The sequence below is a fragment of the Otolemur garnettii genome, unplaced genomic scaffold (assembly GCF_000181295.1).
Source record: "Otolemur garnettii isolate 467f Iridium unplaced genomic scaffold, OtoGar3 scaffold00001, whole genome shotgun sequence".
Lineage (NCBI taxonomy): Eukaryota > Metazoa > Chordata > Mammalia > Primates > Galagidae > Otolemur > Otolemur garnettii.
The window spans coordinates 53186973-53212758 of record NW_003852396.1 but is presented as its reverse complement, the minus strand read 5'-3'; positions in this window follow the sequence as shown (position 1 = coordinate 53212758).

The following is a 25786-nucleotide window of genomic DNA, read 5'->3' as shown; positions in this document are numbered from 1 at the left end:
TTTTTTTTTTTTTGGCAGTTTCTGGCCAGGGCCGGGTTTGAGCCTGCCACCTCTGGCATATGGGGCCAGCACCCTACTCCTTTGAGCCACAGGCACCACCCTACACTGTCCCTTTCAATATTTAAGATTCATGTATTGTTGATCTAATTTTGTGTTCAAAATTGGATTACATGAGAATGTTTTGCAAAGCACTTTCAAAGCAATGGCGACAAATTTTGTGTCCTCTTGCCCCCATTCTCCACCTTTAGTAGGGAATGCTTCTGGAAGGAAAAAACGAGGACCCAGTAAAATCCCCTTATGTGACAACACCAGCAGACTTCCTGACAGACACAGCCACGGTGTTTACCACCTGGAGAGTCCGTTCTCTACAGAATATTTTTACCTAGACTCCCTAGTCTCAGAGGCTTGCTTAAGGGAACCATAATTGGCTGAATCCAATTAGAAGTCATGTGAAAAAAGACTCCATTGATGTAGTCTACGCAAAGGCAAAGGGTGGGATGGTGATGCATGTATTTGGGAAGGCTAACAGAAAACATCCAGATCGTCCATTGTCAAGTATTGCTCCATCTAGAAGCTCAGTCAGTGCTAGACGTTTTTTTCTTTTCTCCCCCCCTTGATTTTGCTTTCCTGAGGCATTCATTAAAGTATGCAGTCATTTTCTCCTTGAGTTCAAGAAAGATGGATGAGGGCAGTTTCAGCTAAGAATGTACTTACATCTCAGAATTCTCGAAAATAAAAAAGAAGAGAATCTGAATATTACACATCAAAGTTGATGTTCATCCCTTGGGGATCACTTGTCAATCCCCAATGGGAATGCCGAGACTACTGTGATAAACATGTCTGGATAAAGTGTCCACCCATTTGTGAATTAGGATGGAGAAATTTTATAAGATAGTTTGCTTTACAAGATCACAGAGAGTATTTAGAATTAGTTCTCTGAAGTTAAGTCTGGAAGTGGATTTTAGTAAAAGAATAGGAAGTTAAGAAAAAAAGACGTCTATTATAAGCAACTCTTTATGTATTTTACTACTTTCAAATTATTTGATAAAGATACATCCTTTGGAGTACTTGTAAAAATAATAAGTAACACTTATTAAAAATAATAAATATTCATTACTTATATTGCTGATATACTAATGTCTAAATGATTTATATATTTTAAAATGTTATATGCCATGTGGGAATATACTAGTTTTACTTGAGTATCACTGTTATTTATGAATATTATTTTCTGTTTTTCTAAGATAATGGAAAAATAGTACCTCAGTTTTTAATGACTTGGATTTTCTAAATTCTTAGCATAGGAGGACCTTACTTCATATATTTGTTTATTTTGTACTATTTCTGTATAAATGCCTACTCATGCCCTTTGTCTTTGGTCGTTTCTGTCATGTTTTATATCATCAATGTATTTATATTAGTACATTTCTGCCATTGTAAATAAAGATATTCCTCATTCTTATTTCCTTTGTTATTTAATAAATTAGTTTTTGGATTCATTCACCAAGCATTAAATAATAATTAGTTTAACCATGTTCTAGGTATTTGTATAGGGCAGATTGTCCTGGAAATTGTCTCCATGAAGTTTATTGCAGAGGTAGGATACCTTACATTCTCCAAAATTCATATGCATTTACTTTCCAATCTACTAGACATTGCTTCTTATATATATATTTTTTAAAGATTTTAAAAGATTTTTAAGATTACTGTAATATTTTTTTAGATTTTAAAAGATTTTTAAGATTACTGTGAGTAATCTTCTAATGCAATATGTCTCATATATCATTTCTCATTACACTTGTGAAGAAACATGATATGTTAAATGTTATAGGAAAAGAGTATCATAAACAAATATGGTAAGAGATATTAAAAAATTAAATATTTTACTGTATTTGTATACTCCAATATTTTGTTATATTGTAGCATACTCTAAATCTGAGCATTATAGTAGATTGGCTTTGAAGGCATTTTCCCATAGCTTTTCATTCTGAAAGCATTAATTAGTGCTAATATTTAATGAAATTCCAATTTTTCAGATTTTGCTGTATAATATGTTTATGTCTATTTACCTTAATATCATCTATCCATAATATTTATTCTCTAACCTTCCTAAGTCATTTCTGAATATGGCATAAATCATAGCTTTAAATTGTTTTCTCCAGTTTGTCTGCCTGATCTAATACACAACATTTTTTGCTTTTTATTATTTTTATACATTTTATCCACATGTGGTTATTTTCTACATAAATTTGAGTATTTTGAGAATCTATATACTTATGCATTTGTCTATATTTCTCTTTTATATCCATGTATAAATTTTTTGTTATTACTTCTGTACTGTTTCATTAAAATTCTATTAGTGTAAAATCTTTCTTTTTTTTTTTTTTTGAGACAGCCTCAAGCCATCCTCCCGGGTAGAGTGCTGTGGCATCACAGCTCACAGCAACCTCCAACTCCTGGACTCAAATGAGTCTCCTGCCTCTGCCTCCCAAGTAGCTGGGACCACAGGCACCCACCACAATGCCTGGCCATTTTTTTTTTTTTTTTGGTTGCAGCCATCATTGTTGTTTGGTGGGCCCAGGCTATATTTGAATCCGCCACCTTAGGTGTACGTGGCTGGCACCTTAGCCACTTGAGCCACTGGCGCTGAGCCAGTAAAATCTACTTTTTAAGTTTTGGTTTCATATCATTTGACTTTATTTCATTTATTTTTAAAATTAATTTTATACCTGTTTTGGTTATTCATTTGAAAATATATTGACCTGATTGGAATTTTATGGTTCTAGTCAAGTAAGGAATCTGAAGAAATGGAAAGACATCGGTATTTAACATCTCTTCCAGAAAGATGCTTTTATTTTGCATTCTTTTAAACCTGTTAAAATAATGATATTGTTTTTATGTTGCTGATGACCAAAATACTATTTGATACTATTTTATGAAATATTTCTGCATCAGTATACATAGATGAGACCAGTGCTGAACTGTTTTACTAAGTTGTCTTTGTCATATTTTGGAACTGTCTTAATTACAAAAAGAAGTAATTTACATTTAGCTCAATTGCATTGAAACACTATATTTTTGATGACAAAATGAGTTTCACATGAACTGTAAGGATAAAGGTCATTTCAGAACAAGGCATGTTTAAGATGAATGACTTTGATTATAACATATTCACATATTTTAAGCAAATACACATAAAATTGTATGCTTCTGTCTAGTAAATGATTTTTAAAAAGACTTTCAGATGCTTTTTCAGACATTAAAGGATATTTTTATTAAATTAAAGTAAGTCATTTCCTCCACTTTGTGTATTACTTAAGTTGAATTTAAACCTTAGTCAGTTTTTTCTTACTTTAAGTGACTTTTAATTGTTTAGAAAAACACTGATCATAAATTATTATGTTCCCCAAAGAATGAATGATATTTTACTGTGATATTGGGTCCTTAAAAATCTGAACCATAGACACTTTGGAAAGCTAAGTGGCCTGGATGTAATGATGTCAGCCAAAGTCTATCAGTAAGTTCACTTTCTTTTTTTTTTTTTTTTTTTTGAGACAGAGCCTCAAGCTGTCCCCCTGGGTAGAGTGCCGTGGTATCACAGCTCACAGCAACCTCCAACTCTTGGGCTTGAGGGAGTCTCCTGCCTCAGCCTCCCAAGTAGCTGAGACTACAGGTGCCTGCCACAACTGCCCAGGCTATTTTTTTGTTTGCAGCCGTCATTGTTGTTTGGTGGGCCCGGGCTGGATTCGAACCCGCCACCTTAGGTGTATGTGGCTGGCACCTTAGCCACTTGAGCCACAGGCACTGAGCCTAAGTTCACTTTCTGATGTGAAACACATTAGTGCATCTTTCTGTGGCTCTGAATCTTTTATATACAAATAGGGCATCCATGACTGACATTACGCTACTGCACATGCAGCATTCCATAAGGTATCCACTCCCTGATTTTCATTTAATTTGGCTTTATTGAGTTTGAACCTCCCCACCACCTGCTTAATGTTGAAGTTGATCTAGATCTGGCCATTAAAAGTTGCAACTCTGTAGTTGCAATTATTTATTCACTAATGACTGTGAATCAAACCAGGCCAATCCAACTTGATCCTAGGAATTTTGCTAGAACTTCTGAGAGAAAGGGACACACTTTCTGCCTTGTTTTAAGCAAAATGCAAAGTATGTGGCAGGCATCTTTTTCATAAATTTAGATGAGTTTATCTGGGAGAGAAGTCAATTTAAAAGAAAGCAATGTAGAAAAGCATGAAGGAAAACTTGAGGCCAGGTACAGTGACTCACACCTGTATTCCCAGCACTTTGGGAACACATAGTCTACATAATCTATAAGGAGATCTGTCTTTACAAAAGATTACAAAGAATCAGCCAGGCCTGGTGGCATGCACCCATATCCCCAGCTACTGGGGAGGCTTGAGGCAGGGAAACAGCTTAAATCTGGGAGTTTGAGGCTACAGTCAGCTATGACTGTGAGACTGCACTCCAGCTTGGGCAGCAAGGCAAAGCTGGTTCTGGAAAGAAAAGAAAAGAAAAGAAAAGAAAAGAAAAGAAAAGAAAAGAAAAGAAAGGAAAAGAAAAGATCTCATGATACCATCGAGGCTCTGAATTTAGAACAACTTGTAGCTAATTCTCCCTCTGGAATATTCTATAACATTTGCCAATGCTCTGTTCCTTTCTGTATAAACTGTTTTGTGATAAGTATCTACCCCATTAACAGTGTTCTGTTATTATATAATTTGGTCTTTTATTAGAAAAACTTTGAGAGTTAGATTCAGAAATGGGGAAGAGTGAGGGAGTTTGGTACATTCCCGCCTCACAGGTACAATGAACAGGTAAATGGCACACTTCCTAGGGACAGGTCACAACTATGACTCAGACTTATCCTTACAAACACACACAATGTAAGCTCATCACATATACCCTCATATCAAACCAAATAAATTTTTAAAAAGTTAGTATTATAATAATACCAGATAAAATGATACTAGACTTTATGAACATAAAAGCAAACAAGAGTCAAAATTCTTTTGAGAAAAGACACTATTAACCTACAAAATTGACTATTTTCAAAGCTAACATTTCCTTCAACAAATAAGTTTTGAATGTTTACTTAACAAAATACACTACCAAAAATATCTAATCATTACACTTAAAATGCTGATTCAAAACTTTAAGAAAGTAATTTAAAAATACCCACAAAGGACCTCCTTATTTGCTTAGTGAAATTTTCTCTCATATCTTATCTGAAATATTAGAATAGCTTTCTAACCGGTCTCTCAATTTTTATCTTTTACCTAACAGTCTTTCCTTAGCACATTATATTAAATCTCTGATTTAAAATATAATCACATCACTCTATTCTGGGAAAATTCTAATGGCCACTCCAAGGGAATTAAACAAAGTCTTAATGGCCTGTATTAACCTCCATGATACCATCTCTATGATCTCTTTATGTTATTCTTCTTGCCAATATATTTATGACTTCTTCCTTACCCTTTCTTTAGGATTTTGCACCAATGTCATTTTCTCAGTGAAGATGTCATAAACTCTAATGTTGCATCTGGGTACAGGGGCTCACGCCTGTAATCCTAGCACTCTGGGAAGCCAAGGAGGGAGGAGCTCTGGAGTTTGAGACCAACCTGAGCAAGAATGAGACGCTGTCTGTACCAAAAATAAAAAAAAAAATTAGGTGGATGCAGTGACACGTGCCTGTAGTGCTAGCTCCTCTGGAGGCTGAGACAAGAGGACCATTTGAGTCCAGAAGTTTGAAGTTGCAGTGAGCTATCATGATGCCACCACACTCTACCTGGGGTAACAGAGTGAGACTCTGTCTCAAAATAAATAAATAAGATACATAAATAAATTGGCAAAATCCTCTAACACTTCTCTTATTTTCATGCTCAATTTTCTTTGCATCATTTAACTCCAGTCAGCATGCATTTATTTATTTATTCATTTGTTTATTTATTACCTCTTTTATCCTCTGTACCTACCTTCTTTCAGAATGCCAGCTCCTTTTGTCCTTGTAAGTCAGATTTTATAAATGATTATTTTATTCATCAATGAACACTTAGTACTGAAAACAATGGCTTGAAAATAGTTGGAATTGAAATATTTGTTGAATCAAAATATTAATGAATGTGTTGAATGTGTTAGTTTGTTATTAATTTACATAGCTGGTCAATAACTATTGGTTGAACTGAGGGGCACATAAATGAGATAGTCCGGCTACATGCAACAATAAGCAATATATTGATATTCTGCAAAGACTTTCCAGAGTTGAATGCTGTCTTACATTTGGAACTTTCTGTGCAATTTCCAAATTATTTCTGTATCTTTGATTCATAAAACACCCTTAAGAGATGGTCTGCTAGTTACTAATTTATTCTTCGATCCAAATTTAATCATTTCTCTGCCTTTATGATACCAGACTTGGACCCTATGAACATTTCTTCTTTGCCAGATGGCACAATATTAGACTGTGCTATTAGATGAGACTGCACACTGAAAGAGAAAAGGGTTTCGCTTATTATTGCAAGTGTGCTCCTGTCTTCTAGCCCCTGTGTAAGTCAGCTGCCAGTGGTGTACGGACTGTCTAGTAGCAACCCTTTCCAGCAGGCAGCATCTCAGAGAGTTCTGGCATCACAATGAGTAGTTTCCTACTTGCCAGTTTCAGCTTTTGGCACATCTATAAACTTCTCCACTACTCAGTAACGCATTCTCTCCAACAAGCTCCTAATCTATTGTGTTGAAGGAGGTTGTTTCTTTCAAGGTTGTTTCTTTGTTAGGAACTCTGTCTTACCAATTGCGACAGTGGCTTCTTCCTGTATCTGCTGTTCTCATCATATGCTTAGTTATTTCTATTTCTTTGGAATTAATGACTTTTCATTATTTAATTGTACTTTAGTTTATATTTTCTTATTGACATTATGGACTTGTTCTGTCATCTGACTGTACCTTGACTGATACAAGTAGGTATCAGATATCCCATTTTATAAGAGAAGGGAACATAAACATATGTGAGCCTCAGGTTTCTCATCTGAAAAATAATGTGGAATTAGTAACCCACATCCTTTCTCAAACTTACTTTGGGAATTAAGTTATATTATGTAGGTGGTAGGGCTCTGTAGTTGCAATGCTATGTCCTTTTAACATACCACAAATAAATCACATATATTATTCAAATTGATTGTACACTTGTTTGTTCATGAACCAGTTACATCCTCCCACAGCCTATTTTATGAATATTCCATTGGTAATAAAAATATAGAGTTTAAAAAGTAGTAGCCCTAATAAAAAAGAAATTACTTACAGGAAGAGGCTGTTTCCCTATCCAAGGAGCACTTGCATTTAGTCTTGGTTTCGTTTTACTTGTCCACAATAACTGCAATCTAGCCATCCTCACACACACCTCACAGAGTATGAGCTATTCCTCCTGTGGCTTGCAAGATTTGCCCTATTCTACCTGTTAGTTTTCTATAGTTAAATCTATTGCATAATCTCCACCTTCATCATCTAGAAATAAGATACTAACATTTAAATTTTATTTTGTAATATTTTTCAGTACAATACGTGTGTACTTACTAGAGCCGATAAACTAAAATGTATAAACTACAATAATTTCTAAGCAGTGCTCTGGATTTAATCATTAAAGCTCTATGTACTCTCATTTCGGTCACAGCCCCAGCCCTCAACGCTGAAGAAGCTCTCTGTGCAGCTCAGCCATCTACTCAATATCTGTACTCCTTCAAAGGTGTGTTATCTCAAGAAATAACACAGGACAGTTCACATTTCCACGATAGGACAAATATCTTCTTTGCTTCACAATTTCATAATGGGTAGCTATGAAGAAAAAATTAAACAATATATAAAATACCAACTTTTTAAGAAAAGGTTAATTAGGTATTTTAATAACTTTAGGAGGTCATTTAACCTCTTAGACCTCTTTTCTTTTATATGTAAATAGGAATAATAAAAAAGATTCTCCTCTTTGGGTCTATGTAAGTATTAACTGGTACATGGACATGAAAAAATACTCAGTGCAAATATCCATTTTGCTAAGGTAGCAGCCCCTCCTCCTTAACGCTGTACACAGAAAAAGCATGGAATATATTATGTGACTCTCGCTTGGCCAGGCAGAGTAGAATCTTTTTCGATGACATCAATCAGTGTCAGTGACGAAGCTATCACTTAGCTGAGACTTGTCTCCAGCTGTAAGACCCCCGTCATTTCCCTGTAATCTTGGTTCTCTGGTCACCTCAAACTTTTGGCTAAGTGGCAGCTCTTCCCAAGAGCCTTCTTTCCTTTATCATGTGTGACTTGGTAATTTATCTACATTTACCTTCTGAATGATTCTGCCAGTGAATTATTGCAGGTACCTTGAGAGAACTTGACTGCTGAGGGCCAAGAAAATAAATGAAGGCACAGAACTCAGCTGAACAATGTCAATCATTATTATCACTGTTTTCTGTGTACTCCGCATGGTATGAATAGCTTTAGGCTATTCTATATAGCATGGACATTCAAAAACAGCCTATCAGATGGAGATTAGAATTATTTCATAGAATATCCTTTCTTCCCAATATTAATTTTTAAAACTGGATATAATAAATTCACATAGATATCATTTTCTCAGCTGCAATTTTCAAAATAATTTGTTATATAAAGTTAGTCCAAAAAATTGTGACTTATAATTCTTAACAAATATCCCCAAATACAGCTTTGAAAATACAGTTCTTGCCTCTTTATTGAATCACATCTGAATTGCCATTTATAGCTTCGGTGGTTTTTTTTTTTTTTTTTATAGAGCATCCTTCAACTATTAAACTTCTCCTCTCAGGCAATTTCAAGCTCCTTTGTGTGAAATGATAGTGATTAAAGACCCACAATCTAACATGACACTCAAGTTCATTAGCCTCAAGTACTCTTCCTCCATTTTCAAATCGCTTTGCAAATAAAATTAAATTAACTTTTAAATAAAATTTCCTCCGAATTATAGAGTGTTACTACGTGCAGGGCTTAGAGAAACAGCAATCAATATTTCTGCAGTTCCAAAACTTTCTATTGTTTTTAAATAAAAATAAAACTTGAAATAAGATATTCTACCTTTAAGTCACTATTCTGCCACCTTTAAGTGCCTCCCTGTTATGACCAGGAAAATTTGTTTGTTGTCTCTACATTTTGGTTTTGTTTTTAAAAAAACAATATTATATATTATACAAGAGAATGATATAATTAATGCACACACTTTAATCAAGTGGTATAAAATATTCCTGATACATAAATGTCATATAATACACAGCTTCTTTTGTAGATTATTATATTTTATATGTATGTGTTATTAATATTAAAGATAATGGCTTACATGCTATCAAAAGTCTCAGATGAAATCTTAAATTAATAACTACAAGTGAGGGAAATCTACATTGATAAGAAAAACTACAGGAGAAACATCCAGCAGAGTAGTTATAGATATTTTACATTGAAAAAAAAATATTATGAATTTTAGGCAAAAAATTCCTGAGATTTGAACTAAATCTCTGTCTAGTATAGTGGAATGTAAACTATTTTAGTCCCTTCATTAGTTGAGCCAGTACACATAGAAGCATTTATCATACTGGCTGGAACCATTGGTTTTCATTATCCAGAAGAAATAGGACTCCAGCTTTGCTGGAGTGACAAAGAAAATAAGGTCTGGATTCTGCCAGATCTCCTGGTCGTGTCATAGTACATTTTTCCAAATAATAATTGTCAATGAAATTTTCAGTCCCCCTAAAGAGGCAGGCCCACTAGGTATAGGATTCAATGATGATTTATGCTGTCTTACCTGGGAAATAACGGTGCCATCCTGCTGAAATTTTGAAAGAGATAAGAACAAAGTGAAATGAGTGGTGGAAGAAGGAAGTGATGATGATCTAATTCCGCATACTGTCTTGCTATAGATGAAGAATTATAGCAGCTTCGTTGTTGTCACTGTTATTCATTTGAACGCATTTCTCTCCAATTCTACACAGAGTATTCATCATGTCTCAATTCACTATTTAATTCCCAGCTATACCTATGACTGAATTGGCATCACTCAGCCATGACTGTGGCTGTGGATGGGACTTTGTGGTTCCCTGTGTGGGGACAAGCAAACTGTGAGTTTCTTCTTCCAAGTAAAAGGCATGAATGGATGCTGAGAGACCAAAGGATTAGATGCAGTATATTCTCCATTTATATTGCATATTTATTTTGTAACTTTACTAACTTAGTCCCCACATTCTCCAAGGTCCATCACCCTCTGGATGCAGGTAGTCAATGGTATCAGCAGGAAGAATATTAGAAAGTCCCCACAATACTTTTCTATCAGGTCTATATATGATACAAGCTTCCATAGGATGGACTACTGTTCATCATTTCTATCTTTGCTGCAGTAACTTTGTTCGCATCTCTTTGTCTTTTAGGCCTAGATGTGGTAATGGTGCCTTGATGTTGCTTGCTCATGTTCACTTCAACACTGCTTGCTCTTTCCCTTCCCTTTATTGAACATAGTGTGAGCATCTAACTTTAACAATATAATCTTGTTTGCATCTGTGTGAGTAGTCTCTTCATTTAACCAGTTTCTAAGAAAACTTTTGAGTGTAGCATAAGTTGTCCTCTGAGTAACTACCTCTCCAATCAATGAAGATATTCCTTAACAAATACTTGCTTCCTACTAAGATTATCTCTCCTAGCTTTTGTCCTTTTCTACTTTGACTCAAATCTTCTTTAAAGGATAGTTTTAGACTGTATTATGGGTAAAACTGTATAAAACACATTTTATTTAAATAATCACTTCATTTAGGAAAAAAATATTGATGATATATTGTTAAATATTTTAGTCCTGAAAAATAAAAATTAGTCCAATATACATGGCACCTAGAAGATATGGTGTAGAAAATAGAGAGACTTCACCCTTATACATCTATTCCTTTCTCAGAGTAATGTTTCTTTTAAGAAAGATTCTTATTTTTCATGTATTCACTGAATAGGTTTATCAAGCAGCTATGATCTCTCTAAATGCATACACAGATGATTGGAGTTGGGAAGGATCTGAGTGATCACTCAGTCTAGTTCCATCAGATGGCTGGCCCAGAAACACAGATCAAGAATAGACATGGCTGTGGTGCCTATGGCTCAAGGAGTAGGGTTCCAGTCCCATATACCAGAGGTGGTGGGTTCAAACCTGGCCCTAGCCAATAAAACTACAAAAAAATTAATTAATTAATTAATTTAAAAAAAGAAAAGAAAAAAAGAATGGACCTGGCCACAATGCCACAACTTATGAGCAGCAAAGCCCGGTGTGCTTTCTTGAGTCCCAATATAATGAAGGCTCCAGCAAAGAATTTTTTTCTTGGCTATCAATTGTTCTTATGATGAAATTGTTTTACAAGTTTTGTGTATATATTTTAATATAAAATTAAGTAAGTATAACTAATTTAAAATTCTAATGAGGAGGCCATTAAGGCTGATACAACTCTAGTGCCTTGGGTTGGCATTATAGCAAAGCAAAGCCCAATATAAAGAGTAAAACCACACTTAGGCTTAACTGATCAGGCACTGCCACATAACCTCTGACTAGGGACATTTCACTTCAGCTATTCACATGATTTTCTTAGTCTTGCTTCCAGTGACAGCTTATAAATCTTTCCTTTCTTGCCAACTGCCCCTGCATCAGTGGTACCCTGCACCACCTTCAGTCTCATGCTCATAACCCTTGAATGCTTAGATAAGCTATACAAAATATCAGTGCTCTTATGTTTAACTTTAAAATAATTATCTATCTGCACCCCAAACAGAAATATTTGTGGGAAGAACACGGATGTTTAAAATTACAGCACTGCGATGATACAGATAGAGATCAGGTAGAGATGGTACCGCAGAATTAAGAATTTGCTAGTACAGGAGGAGTTTATTCAAGTGAAAGAGGGGAAACGGACAGCCAGGATCACTGCATTTATGAAAATATTTCTCTAAAGATCAGAGAAACACCCTACAGCCCTGGCTCTGACAAGGCCAATATGCTCTGTCATTCTTAAAGTCTTCCAATTGGCTTCCCTAGTAGAAAATATGACATATGTGACACCTCTCCTCCCCAATCACAGGGACTGAGCATCAGTGTCTCAGAGCCCTTCCAATGATCCCTCTGACATTTGGGAAGCTTTCTTCAGAAAGCTGAAGATTTGAGCAAATTACCCTAATAGACTCCTTGTAAACTGCCAGGAAAGTAGACAGCCTGGGGTATGAGTTGAGCTCAGAAAAAAAACAGAAGAAGATAAAACAAAACAAAACCAACATAGACAGCAAGCTTAGTAAAATGAGAGGGGATTCAATTGGCATGATTCTTGGATTTGTTAAAAATTAATTTTGGTGAACAAAATGATACATGTGGAACAACTTTGTATTTAAACTCTGTCCTGTATAAAAGGAAAACATGCACACAAGAATTAAGGTCATCAACTTACCTTTAATTAGGGTAAAATTAAAAACAAAAATAAAGAGCAAAATTAGTTCTAATTATTTTTCCTAATAGCATCTGACTTACTGCTTTACAGTGCATGTCATAGGGGTGACATGAGTCTAGCTCAAGAACTGGACACAGGGGAGTTGCTCAGGAAATGTATTCAAGGAATGATTTCATGAATGGAAGGCTGATCCCCCAAACACCATGCTGATATCAAATCACTGCCAGTCATGCAGCGGTTTCTCTGCAAATATCCAGAAGATTCTCTAGAACTCTGGAAGTTCCTCACAGAAAATATTTTTACAGTATATGATTTTTTTAATGAATTCAGTCCCATTCCCTCTGCTTCCTTCTGATCCTCCATAAACATACAGTAAAAATAAAGGCCAGATTGCAAACATTTATTTTTCTTAAGGAATGAAGTGGGCCAACTGAAATATTAATGGAAGAGGTTATTCAGAATTCCTGAAAGATAAGATTATTTCACTTTCTCTTAGACATAGTATAGCCCTAGCCTCTCTGTGAACTGACTTGTGACGCTTAATACAGTAGATAGCACTTACCACGAAAATGTAATTATAAGTGTATTTTAGTTAGAGAAAATGATATTTTCAAAAATATGTTAAAAACAAAAATAGATTTCTTTGGACTCTGAATGCTATAGATAGACTTGTTTATGTGTTTCCTTTAATTACACACGTGATCTTTTTGTTTAAGGCCATCACCCCATGTAAAAAATTTGCAAACTATTGCCATGATCTGAATCTTTCCATCTTTCCAATGTACATATGCTGAAATTCTAAGTTGAAGGTTAGGTCATGAGGGAAAAGCCCTCTTAATGAGACAAGTGTCCTCATAAAACAGGCTCAGGAGAGACCCTTTGTTTCTTCCTCCATGTGAGGATGTATCCAGAGGTGCCGTCTATTAATCAGGAAGTTCATTCTCACCAGACACAGACTCTGCCAATGCCTCCATTTAGGACTTCCCAGCCTCCAGGCTGTGAGAGTTAAAGTTCTGTTGTTTATAACCCGCCAAGTACATGATATTTTGTTATAGCAGTCAAAATGGACTGAGATACCTGTAAAATAAGAAAAAGTTTTGAGGAAAACCTCCATATATGTATATCTTTTCAAAGAAGATTTGACATGATAACAATATGTGAATATGATACAAAGTAAACTTCAATTCACCATACTCCTTCCATAATACTATGTAATCATTCATTTATTTCACATTAAATGTACAGTTTATTCTGTGTTTGATCAATATTAAGTTTTGTTTATGATATCCTAACTACCCATAAAGTCTGTTGAATGGTTATGCAATGAGCCTGTAATAATTTTTTTTTGAGACAGAGCCTCAAGCTGTCCCCCTGGGTAGAGTGCTGTGGTATCATAGCTCACAACAACCTCCAACTCCTGGGCTCAAGTGAGTCTCCTGCCTCAGCCTCCCAAGTAGCTGGGACCACAGGTGCCCGCCATAACACCTGGCTATTTTTTTGGTTGCAACAGTCACCGCAACCATTGTTTGGTGGGCCCGGGCTGGATTCAAACCCTCCACCTTAGGTGTGTGTGTGGCTGGCGCCTTAGCCACTTGAACCACAGGCGCCGAGCCAGCCTGTAATAGTTTTTATTAATGCATGTCAAATTTCTGGTTTGATACTTATAAAAGTGGTCCTCTTTAAAGTAAATGACTAATATTTGTAAGTATCAATTAATGAGCCTAGAGAGAATTACAAAACAAAAAATGAAAGAACAACATATAGATAAATATCTTATACTTCAAGGTGAGAAGTAAGGTCGACTTTAGTTATATCTATATTCTATTATTTTTAAAGGTCATGGTAGGTACATGTATTTTATATTTTAATATATTACTCTTTGGTATGCAAAATATTACTACATTTACAAAATAAAAAAAAATAAATTTAGCATATATTTATATTTATCCCTAATGTTAAGACTCCACAATTTGAAAACTATTTTTGAAAAATGTATTTTGTAAAAATATTTTATGTATTAATCCCATGCAATGCAAATATGGTTGATACTTGGAAATCATGATTAGGCAATAAATGCAGTAGAAAATATGCTATTTATTTTAAATAAACAGATTGTCTGGTTTTGACAAAAAACTTCATGTACAGATTTACTCTATTTTAGAGTATTAAAAGGATGTTTTCCACATGTAGGAAAATCATCCATAATGGAACACTTGTGACAATATAGACCCAAGTAGGATAGAGGCATGCAAACAGATTTTTTCTCCCTCACAGAATACATGATGAATAAATCAAAAGGAAGATAGGTACAAGTAAGCAAAAATAACAAAAGAGCCTATGGTAGGGAAACCAATTTATACTGACAGAGCCAGAGAAGGTCTTCTGGAGAAGATGGTACCTGAGTAACAACTTAGAGAATGAGTAGGCATATTCCGTGAAAAAACCTGACATTGAACACAGGCACATGAGTGTGTGAAGTGTCTTGAAAAATGTGTCTCACTGTTCCCAGTTAGAACATAAGCTTTGACTCGTTCTTTTCTGGCCCAGTATCTGGCCTACTGGCATAGAGTCAAGTCTTGATGAATTGAAATATAGTAAGCTTGTGCCAATGGCCTTTGTGCCCAGTATCCATTTACTTGCCTCCATTGCTTGACATATATCCATTTGCTTATTATATAAATTGCTTAGGAAAGTGACCCACATAGTATGAAAGTGAAAAGAATAGAAATTTATGGAGAAAGAGAGGAAAAAGTCAAATTCATTGGCTAAACAAAAAATTATATATATATAATGCAATACACATAATATATAGATTATATAATGGGCATATTTCATTCTTTCTTTCTTTTTTCTTTGTTTTCTTTTTTTTGGGGGGGGGGAGTCTTACTCCATCACTCACCCTGGAGTGAAGAGGCATATTCTTTGAAATTTACCCTTTTTATCCATATGGGTAAATTTAATCAATGCCTATGGTTCCTTCTCCTAACAAAGACACGAATTCATTTCCTTATATCAAGTTGACTTAAGGACATAATAAAGGGCATAAATGGATGTTACATAGTTTTAACACCTGCTCACTTATTATCAAATTGTTCTGACAACCATTTTCATAGTGGAGGAGCAAAATATAAATCTTGAAGATTCTAAAAGTGATTCTTCCTACCCCCACAAAAACCTATCCATATTTAAAATACAAAATGACACATTTGCCTGTATGTAACCAAAACACCACTTGTTCACAGCAATATCCACTTCTCTACCAAGATCATAACAGAACATAATTTCTTAGCAAGTACTAGAAAACACTAGATATGATTGGAAAAGATAGTAGAATTAGTAAGAAATATATGTTTAAATAAGTTTTATTTTTGTTGTTAGAATGACACAATTTCTCAACCCTCCCCTCATACCAATTGAGTGGAATCATGTGACAATTAAGTGAGCTCACATATAGAAAATACTTGGATGAATATGTGTCATCTATAAGTGGCACATGAGGGAGTTTCATATCTACTGAAAGCTGATGTTCATTGTTTGCATCTCATTGATTCTCCAGGATGCAGATTATTCTTGAATGAATTTAGCTCTGTACCTTACTAACTTACAAGAATAATCAAAGAGGAGTGAGAGAGACAGGCAGGTGGGTGGCTTTCATTTAGATAAAGCTTCACTAAGATGACAAATGAATAATGGCTTGAATAAAGCCATGACAAAAGTTATCTGATTTTCCAGACAAGAAACATGCCACACAGGAAGATCTGGACATGCAAAGGCCCTGGGCAGAATCAACCTGAAGTGAATGATGAACAGACTGTGGGTTCGGGGCTAAGTAAGAGGATGGTGTGTATTAGATATATTTCAGGCCAGCCATATTATTTATAGTACCCACACAAAAGAAGTAGATGACTTACTCAAGGTCATGTGAAAGTAGAATTGGTATTGTCAAGTACCCAGGCATTGAAGTGTCAGCTATGACATCGTCATCTGACTTATCAGGGGTTGGTAATATTGATACAAATATAAATTTCTGGATCACATTCTAGATTTACTATAAGAAATTTTCTCGAGCTACATCCTAGAAAGCCGTCTTTTACACATGCCCACACACACAGCCCACAGGAAAGTCATCTCTGATGTCGAAGTGAGAATCACCATAAGGCTAAGATTTTTCTTAAGGAACAGAAAAATTAATTACTCCTCTGAATTTAGCCCTTTTGTACTTTATAATCTTCCTTTTGGGCACAGAAGGATTTGAAACAATCACTGTTTTTTCAAGAAATCATTCAAATTCACGTCCTTTAATGATCTAAACAGCAGCTGGCTTATCGCACATTATCCCTGTCTTCTGTTTTTTACAATTGATGGTGGCCCAGTTGTTACTTCAGAATTCATTCTGAATTAAATGAAGATATTTTTTTCTTATCCTGAAGCATATTTCCTCCTGTCAGGAAAATTATCTGTAATTTGGAAATAGGCAAAAAGATTACTGGGTTTATTTATTTATTTATTTATTGTTTTTAGTGCAATTCCTTTTTTCTTTCTTTCTTTCTTTCCTTTTCTTTCTTTCTTTTTTTTTTTTGAAACAGAATCTCACTTTGTTGCCCTTGGTAGAGAGCTATAGCATCATAGCTCACAGCTCACAGCTCACAGCTCACAGCACAACCTCAAACTCATGGGCTCAAGTGATTCTGGTGCCTCCACCTCCTGAGTAACTGGGACTACAGGTTCCGGCCACAACACCTGGCTATTTTTATTGACGTGGGTCTTCCTCTGGCTCAGGTTAGTCTTGAACTTGTGAGCTCAAGCAATCCACCCACTGACTCCCAGGTGCTGGGATTACAGGCATGAACCACTACACCTGATGCCTTTAGTGCAATTTCAAGCTTGCAACTTTGATAGAATTTATATTAAACGGGCTGTTTTACAATTGTACTAAAATAATTATTAACTTGAATATTTTTGTTGTGTAGGGATGCAAATAATTTCTTTCTGGTAGAACACATGAGCTCTAAGTTTATAGATTTTGGCTCTGTTGGACATAAGCTAAGTTTGCATTTAAACCTCACAACAATCTCAAACTCTTAGTCTCAAGTGATCCTCATGCCTTAGCTTCTCGAGTAGCTGGGACTATAGGTGCTCACCACAACACCAGTTAATTTTTCTATTTTTAGTAGAGGTAGGGTCTTGCTTTTGTTCAGGCTTATCTCAGAACTTCTGAGTTCAAGCAATCTCCCTGCCTCAGCCTCCCAGAGTGCTGTGATTACACCACATCTGGCCTAAAAATTTCTATATACATTTAATTTCTCAAGTGCTCTTTGGACTAGGAATAACATTTACTGGCTGTTTTCTTAATAAATAGAACAAAATATTTGACACGTATACAGACTGTATTTGAGTGGAGTTACATTACACTTTAATAGCTTTCTGATCTCCTCATGATCAAGGTTCTATTTCTTTTTTCTTACCTCCCCCAGCAGACATCTTTGGGTATCAGCAATGCTTAAAATACAATGTGGAATTCAAAACATTTTATTTTTAAGGGAAAATAAAATCACAGTTCATTATGATTTACAAGAACATAGGAAAAAGCAATGAAACCAATAGATTCCAAAACCGCTTGTTGCTATGGAAATCATATCACAGAAATCCTGTCTAGAGGCTGATTAAATGATTATTAAAATGATTATTATTTTCAGCCATCATATATATTGTCAGTATTACATATTCAGACAGGAAGTCCCATCAAGTTGCCAGAATGAAGACATAGTAGCATAAATAATGTAGTCGGGAATACTCTGCAAAAGAGGTAGAACGCAGGAATGAGGAGCAAAGTTGCTTTGATACTAGCTGAAGAAACTGCCAACAGTGGGGAGCGAACAGATCCTCTATGTAAGGAGCTTGTAATCCACTGCATTCCCCATGGAGTGCTATAAATTTGAATAACAAGATAGAGCTCACAAAGGAAAATTACCTAAAAGAATATTGATTGCATGGATAGAATTGCATGTATGTATCCGTGAACCTTAAAATTGAATGTGGAGAGGTTCACTGACTATATAATTAAAAAGCAGCCTTATAGGATGTAGTTCAAGAAAATTTCTTATAGTAAATCTAGAATGTGATCCAGAAATTGATATTTATATCAATATTCCCAACCCCTGATCAGTCAGATGAAGGTGTCCTAGCTGATACTTCAATGCTAAGATACCTGACAACACTGATTCTATTTTCGTATGACCTTGAGTGAGTCACCTACTACTTTCTTGTGGGTACCATGGCTGGCCTGAGATATATCTAATATAGGTATATCTATATAAATCTCATTGCTTTACCTACATATATATCTAACTGACCTAGTTCTACTTCAAACTCTTTCATCATGTTGATAAGAATAATTTTGGTCTCTCTTTCTTTGATTTTCTAGGTATTCAGGCTATTTAATCATGTCCTCTTTTATTTACACTTTTATCTAGTATATTCTGATGATTTGGTGGAAAGAATAAAAGGTCAACACTCATATTCATTAAAGGTTAAATACCTATCTCAAAAACCCACTGCTTTTCTGCACATTCTTTCACTCAATGAAATCTTAGACATTTTTGCCATCTCTTGTGTCGTTATAGCAAGAGATGTAGGAGCTTACTTATAACATGTGAGCTCTGAGCTTTGGCTTTGGGACTGTTTTACACTGGCAGGTGTCAGTTGTGCTGATCCATGTACAAAGCAGTTCTGAGTATTTCCAGTGGGACAGGTCTGGTCCTGACAAATTTCATTTTGTTTATCTCGAAAAAAAGTCTTTATTTCTCTTTTATATATAAAATTTAGTTTTGCAGGATACATAATTTTAGGCTAGCAGTTGTTCTGGTTAGGAAGACTGTGAATGGAGCTCAAATCAGTCCCTCTGGCTCATGTGGTCTCTGTTGAGAGGTCTGCAGTGAGTCTGATGGTTTCTGTTTGCAAGTTACATGTTTTCACCACATGGCTTACCGGAGTTTCTCCTCTGTGTTGACTTTGGCCAGTCTGATGACTATGTGTCTTGAGCTTCTTATATGTGGTAGTCTAAATCTTGCTAGAGCAAGACCAGGGAATTTTTCTTCAATTAGCCCCTCAACTAGATTTTCTAGCCCTCGTGCATTTTCCCCTTCACTCGCAGAGATGCCTTTAATTCTTATATTTGGCTGTTTTACATGATCTCATATTTCTTATAAGCTTTGTTCTTACCTCTCAATCCTTTGTTCCTTATTCATGACTCATATGTAATTCTTATATTTGGCTGCTTTACATAATTCCTTATTTCTTGTAACCTTTGTTCATTTCCTCTTAATACTCTATTCCTTCTTTATGACTGACTGGGTTAATTTGAAAGAGTTGTCTTTAAGTTTTGAGAGTCTTTCTTTTGCCTGGTCCATTCTATTCTTAAAACTTTTCAGTGTTTTGTATTTCCTTAAATGAAATTTTCAACAAGATTTTCTATTTTTTTAATATGTTGATCTCTTTAGTGAATTTTTCATTCACTTTCTGATTTTTTTAAATGTCAGAATGATGGGAGCACAAAGTTTTGTTTACCTGGGTTGGTTTTGCAGTGCTTGAGTCAAACTCATAAGTATGTTCATAATCCAGAGAGTGTTTATTTTACCCATTAGGTATGATTTCACCTATTCCCTCATTCCCCCCTTACTTGCTTGATTTCTGCTGAGTTTTACTTCCATCTGTGCACAGGAGGGCAAATCAGTTAGTTCCCATTGAAGAGTAGAAGTACTATATCTTACATCGAATTTTATTGAACTTCCTTAGAATTCACATTTGGGATTCTTTATCATTTTAATATTTTTGGTTGTTATTGGTATCCATTGCTAGAGAGCTGGTGTTCCCTTTGGGGATGATCTTTCCCTGTGATTTTTCCTATTTCCGGAGTCCTTTTGCTGAATCCTTCTTATATCAAGCAGCTGCTGCTTCTTATTTTGGATGTTATTTTGTTTAGATGGGGCTTCTTCCCTTCATTACTCACAAGGAAATGTCTGTAGCATATCTGGAGGAATAACCGTTGGCTTTGCCTATTTGTGAGCCATTGATGGTGGTCTAGGTTCTAGATGGATGCTGTGGTTGTTCGCACCCTGTGTAAGGTAGTTTTCTCAGTTGCTAAGTGTGGCCTGTGGCAGTGCTGAGCTATGTGCATGGGCAGATTTCCTGTCTCTCATTGATGATGGAAGAAAAAACTACCAATAAAAATTCAGCAATTTCAGTTTCCCAAGCTCATTTAATTAAGAGATAAAGAAGGTTGGTGGCTAGAAGTAAGCACAATATTCAGAATATTATGAAGAGAAATAGAGTTATGAATCATCTTGCTTGAAAATGTTTGCATGTTTTATGCAAATTTTAATTGATACTACCAGTTATTCCAAATGTAATTTTTATATTTTGAAAAGAAGACATTAATTTAATTCAGTATTACTGTTCAAAATGGAAAAGAAACTGGCAAAAATAGACAAAAAAGAAAAATAACAAGATCAAATTCTAAATGCTTAACTAGACACTGACTGAATCCAATTACAGACACTGTGTTTTATTATTGAACTTATAGACAGTGCAAGACACGGGGGTTCTTACATAGATGATCACTAACTGTTCAGTAACCTTAGGTTAAATTGTATTTCTTTGAATTTTAATTTCTTTATCTTCAAAGTGAAAGAGTTAAATGTGTTACAATCTACAGTGCTATCTAACTTCAAAATTATGCAATTATATTCAATAAGTATTACTGAATATACACTAAAAGTAATAAATTTTAGATGACAAAATTAATACAAAAGGATGGCAATTAATCACAAGTTACTAATAAAGTAAGGCAAAAAGACAAGTCTTCTAAATAATAACTAAGTAAACCTAAAACAAATAAGCTCATAGACTGTGATACTAGCTGCCTTATTGATATAAACCAACAACTCTGAAGACAGAAACAGGAGCTATTATGAATTTGGTGATGGGGGTTGAGTGTGAGCAGCCACAGAATTATGGACCAGATGGAAATTTGTACTGCATTTGTACATAATTTATTTGGCCTTCTTCCTACTAACCACATTGGAAAGCTTTATATTTTCAATCTTATTCACTCAAATTAATAAATTAACCTTCATTTCCAATATGAAAATAAAATTAGAGTGACAGAATGGCACATTCTAAATTCAGATACGCAATGTGAAAGCAGCAAATTCATCCAATGACCTTGGAAGTCTTATATCAGCTCTGCAATATCTGGAGGTGAGCCTGCCTCTTACAGAATGCCAGTTATGTCAATGTTGCAGACGAAGTCAACCTGTTCACATGGCTTTATTAAGTGTTGCCCAAAGAAACAATAATATGTGGTCTCTGTCCAGTTCAACAAGGTGTTAAATAGCCTAGGGATTTTTAAAAGTTTATTTTAAACAAAATGTCTGCCAACAATTCACTCAAGCCTGAAAATGTCACCTAATAAACATAGAAAAATAGGAAGCAAGGATTTTGTAAATACCTGCCAAATTCAGTTATAACTTGACTAAGCTTGCAGAAGTTTCTCTGCTCTAGGACTTCTTACTCTTTACACATTCTTTCCTCTCATTGTCCCCAGGCAATGACATTCTGTTGAATAAACTCCCCCTAGACAGACATGGGCAAGCAAGTGTAACAACAGAAACCTAAAGCAAAAGGCATCACTGCCTTTCATTTCCTCAGTGTAGTAAGAAAGCAATCCAACAATTTTACCTCTAGGAGTTTCAAACATTGAAAATCCCATTTAAATTGAGCATTGAGTCTTAATCCTTGAATCAAAATAAAATGCACAATTTATTTAACTGTAGATATTCTATTAAACAATATGAGGCACATTTACAAACTGCAGGATAAGGGATTTGGGGGGTGGGTATATTCTTTTCTTTCTTCATGTGAAATCAATGTTATAATTTAAGCAAAACTTCTGATAATAACAATTCATTCTGAAGTAATTTAAACATATTTAGAACTGAAAATTTAATATTTCCCTAAACTCTCAATGATCCATTTCAGATTTTCTATGTCTATTTAAAAGAATCAAAGGGCCAAGGCTAATTCCCATATTCCTTGAAGAGGGTACAAGTGGCTTGGGGTACACAGAATGGCATCTATGAATGAACAGGATCCCTGACACCAACCTGGGAACTGTGCCCAGTGTACACAAATACTTAATATTAAAATTATAAGCTATAATTTTGGTGAGAAATAACCAATAATGAAACTGAGACACATATAACTATCATAAAAAAATTAAGGATCATTATCAATGCCACTATTTCCCAAAGTGTGTACTGTGATAGAAGAATAAATTATTTAAGATGTTTGGGATTCGTGGGCCCCCATCTAAGGCCTGCCCACATTCTAAAAAGATAGAATTCACATATGCTTGCAAAAAATGTTAGGGCATTTTTAAGTACCAAAATGTTTGAGAATCACGATTTTATATTCCATGAATGAGAAATTCAGAATATTGAAGCCATCTGTCAAAGACACAACTAAGAAACCAGTGAAAGTAGGATTAAAGTTTATGTCTTGCTGGTGTATTCATAGATCACACACACAGAAGAGGCAAGAGAGTGAGGAGGAGATGACAGATTTTTTTCAACAACCAGTTTTAGAGGGAACTATAAGTGAGAATTCATTTACTCCTATGAAAATGGCATCAAGGCCAAAGTTTTCATACCTGAAAAACATCCCTTGGCACTGCTTTTTATTATTTTGATCTGCCTTCTATTATTATAGCCCTTCCAGGTACCTCTGCTCTCAAAGAATAAAGTGAAATATTAATATAAGAAAAATAAAAGTTTTTGAAAAATGTTAGCAGATACACTTACTCAAAACAGCTATCTAGAATTATGCTAGAACATAGAGATCATGAAAACAATATAGAAACTAGTATTAATATTTACCAAATACCTAGTATGTGACAGGCAAATGATTTCATTTAATCACCCTACCCCAATTGTTTTACTAGAATGCATCATAACTCTTCTCCCCATCATTAAAAGCTAGAGATACTGTGGTGTGTTTATTTATTATCCAGCAAAAAATGTAGGATTTGAATAATTTTTGTTTGTTTATTTAAGGTTTTTGCTTTGTTTTGTTTGGACTTTTGAGCTCTTACTTTTCCACTATACATATACCATTGTGTATTTCTTTGAGAAGTTTTATGGCTTAACTTCTGTGAGTTAGCAACAGGGCAAGGGGAAATGGAAAAAAACAATGAACAAAAAACCCCCCAAAAACAAACTAAAAAAACCCTCCTTTACTGGTTAACTTGGTATCCCCTTGCCTGGAATCTCTGTGGTTCTCATTTCTTTGTTATGAATAGAGCTTCAGTTTTCTTGCCTTGGAGGGAAATGCAAACTCTGCTTTATGGTTACTCTAGAGAGAGATTCCCTTGTTTGACTCTCAGAACAGTTATTTTTAATATGAAGCTTTAGGCACTTTTCTTAATCTCTTAATGTATCTATTGTCTCATAGGACATGGTGAGGTTTTTGTGAGGTACAGAGGAGAAACTTTGTGTTGAACAAAATGCAAAAATGTAGAATAATGCATCAGAATGCAAGGTTATGGTGTTATTAGCACTGTTATGTTATAGTTAACATCACACTCATGACCTTGAGCACACTGCTTATGAGTTTGAGTTTCCTTGTATTACAGAAAAAAAAAATAGTATTTCTTTTACAGTTATGGAAAGATAATGGAAATTAAATAAGATTAATTATAAAAAGATGTCCAGCAAAATACCTGGGAAAGATATGATATCTAATGCTGCATTTGCCAATGTTTTCATATGCCTTTCATATGCTATAGTTCCTCTCCTTACCCTGTTATACTTTTTATTTATCTGAATATCCTGTTATGTTGTACTCAATACAAAAATAAAAAAAATAGGTCATGGATGATCCTGCTAGGATTTATCATCTTCTATCTAAATCTGTTTTTGATTAAATGATAAAGGATAATTCTCCAAATTAAGTTACAAAATATTTCAATCTTATGCCAGCTTTTTGATGAGTTTCACTAACTTATGATAGAACATAATACTGTGGGGCCCAGTGTAAACCTAAACAAGGAGGAAACCTTGTTATATGGAAAAGCAGGTAAAAATTGTTGTTAAAAAATACGGAAACATTGTCTTTATTCATGACCTCTTTCTCAACTTGACCTGTAAGAGTAGATCTGTAAGGGTGACAACTGACTTTCAGCAGAAACTTTCCAAGCCAGAAGAGAATTTTCATCTACTTTTAACCTTCTTAAACAAAAAATTCCAGCCAAGAATTCTGTATCTACCTAAACTAAGTTTCCAAATCAATGGAGAAATCAAATCATTTACTGATATGCAAACATTGAAGAAATTTGCCGTAACAAGACAAAATCTAAGAGAAATACTAGACCTATTCTTCATGCTGAACATCACAATGGACCACCTACAAAGTAAATACCCACAAACTAAACGATAACACCTAGCTTCCACAATAGCACAAAGGATAAAACTAGGCAATAGACCTTCACAAAATAGATGAATAGAAGTCCAACACACTTATCAATTCTTTCAATAAATGTAAATGGTTTGAATTCCTCATTGAAGAGGCACAGGCTGGCTGATTGGAGAAAAAAACCAAACTATCCATATGCTATTTATAAGAAACACAACTAACCTTGAAGGACAAAGCAAGACTCAGGATAAAGGGTTGGAAAACAGTATTTCAGGTAAATGGAAATCAGAAGAAAGGAAGGGTTGCAATCTTAGTTTCAGATGCAAGTGGATTTAAAGGATGTAAAGTTAAGAAAGACAAAGATGGTGATCATATTGGTCAAGGGAAAATAAAATAAGAGGACATTTCAATCCTAAACATTTATGCAACCAACTTAAATGTTCTCAAATTGATTAAACAAACCTTAATTAGTCTGAGAAATGTGACATTTTAAACACTGAAATAGCAGGGGAATTTAATACTTCTCTGACAGAACTGGACAGATCTTTGAAACAGAAACTGAACAAAGTTATACAAAGGATTTAGGGGTGAACCTAGAACAATTGGGTTTAATAGACATATACAAAAGACACCATCCCAAATCTCAGGAATATATGTTCTTCTTGTCAGCCCATGGGGCAGTCTTCAAAATTGACCATATCCTAGGACAGTAAACAAATAACAACAAAATTAAAATAATTGAAATTATACTTTGTATCTTTTCACTCCATAAGGTAAGTAAGGTGGAACTAGACTGCAACAAATATTTTTATCACCACATAATGGCA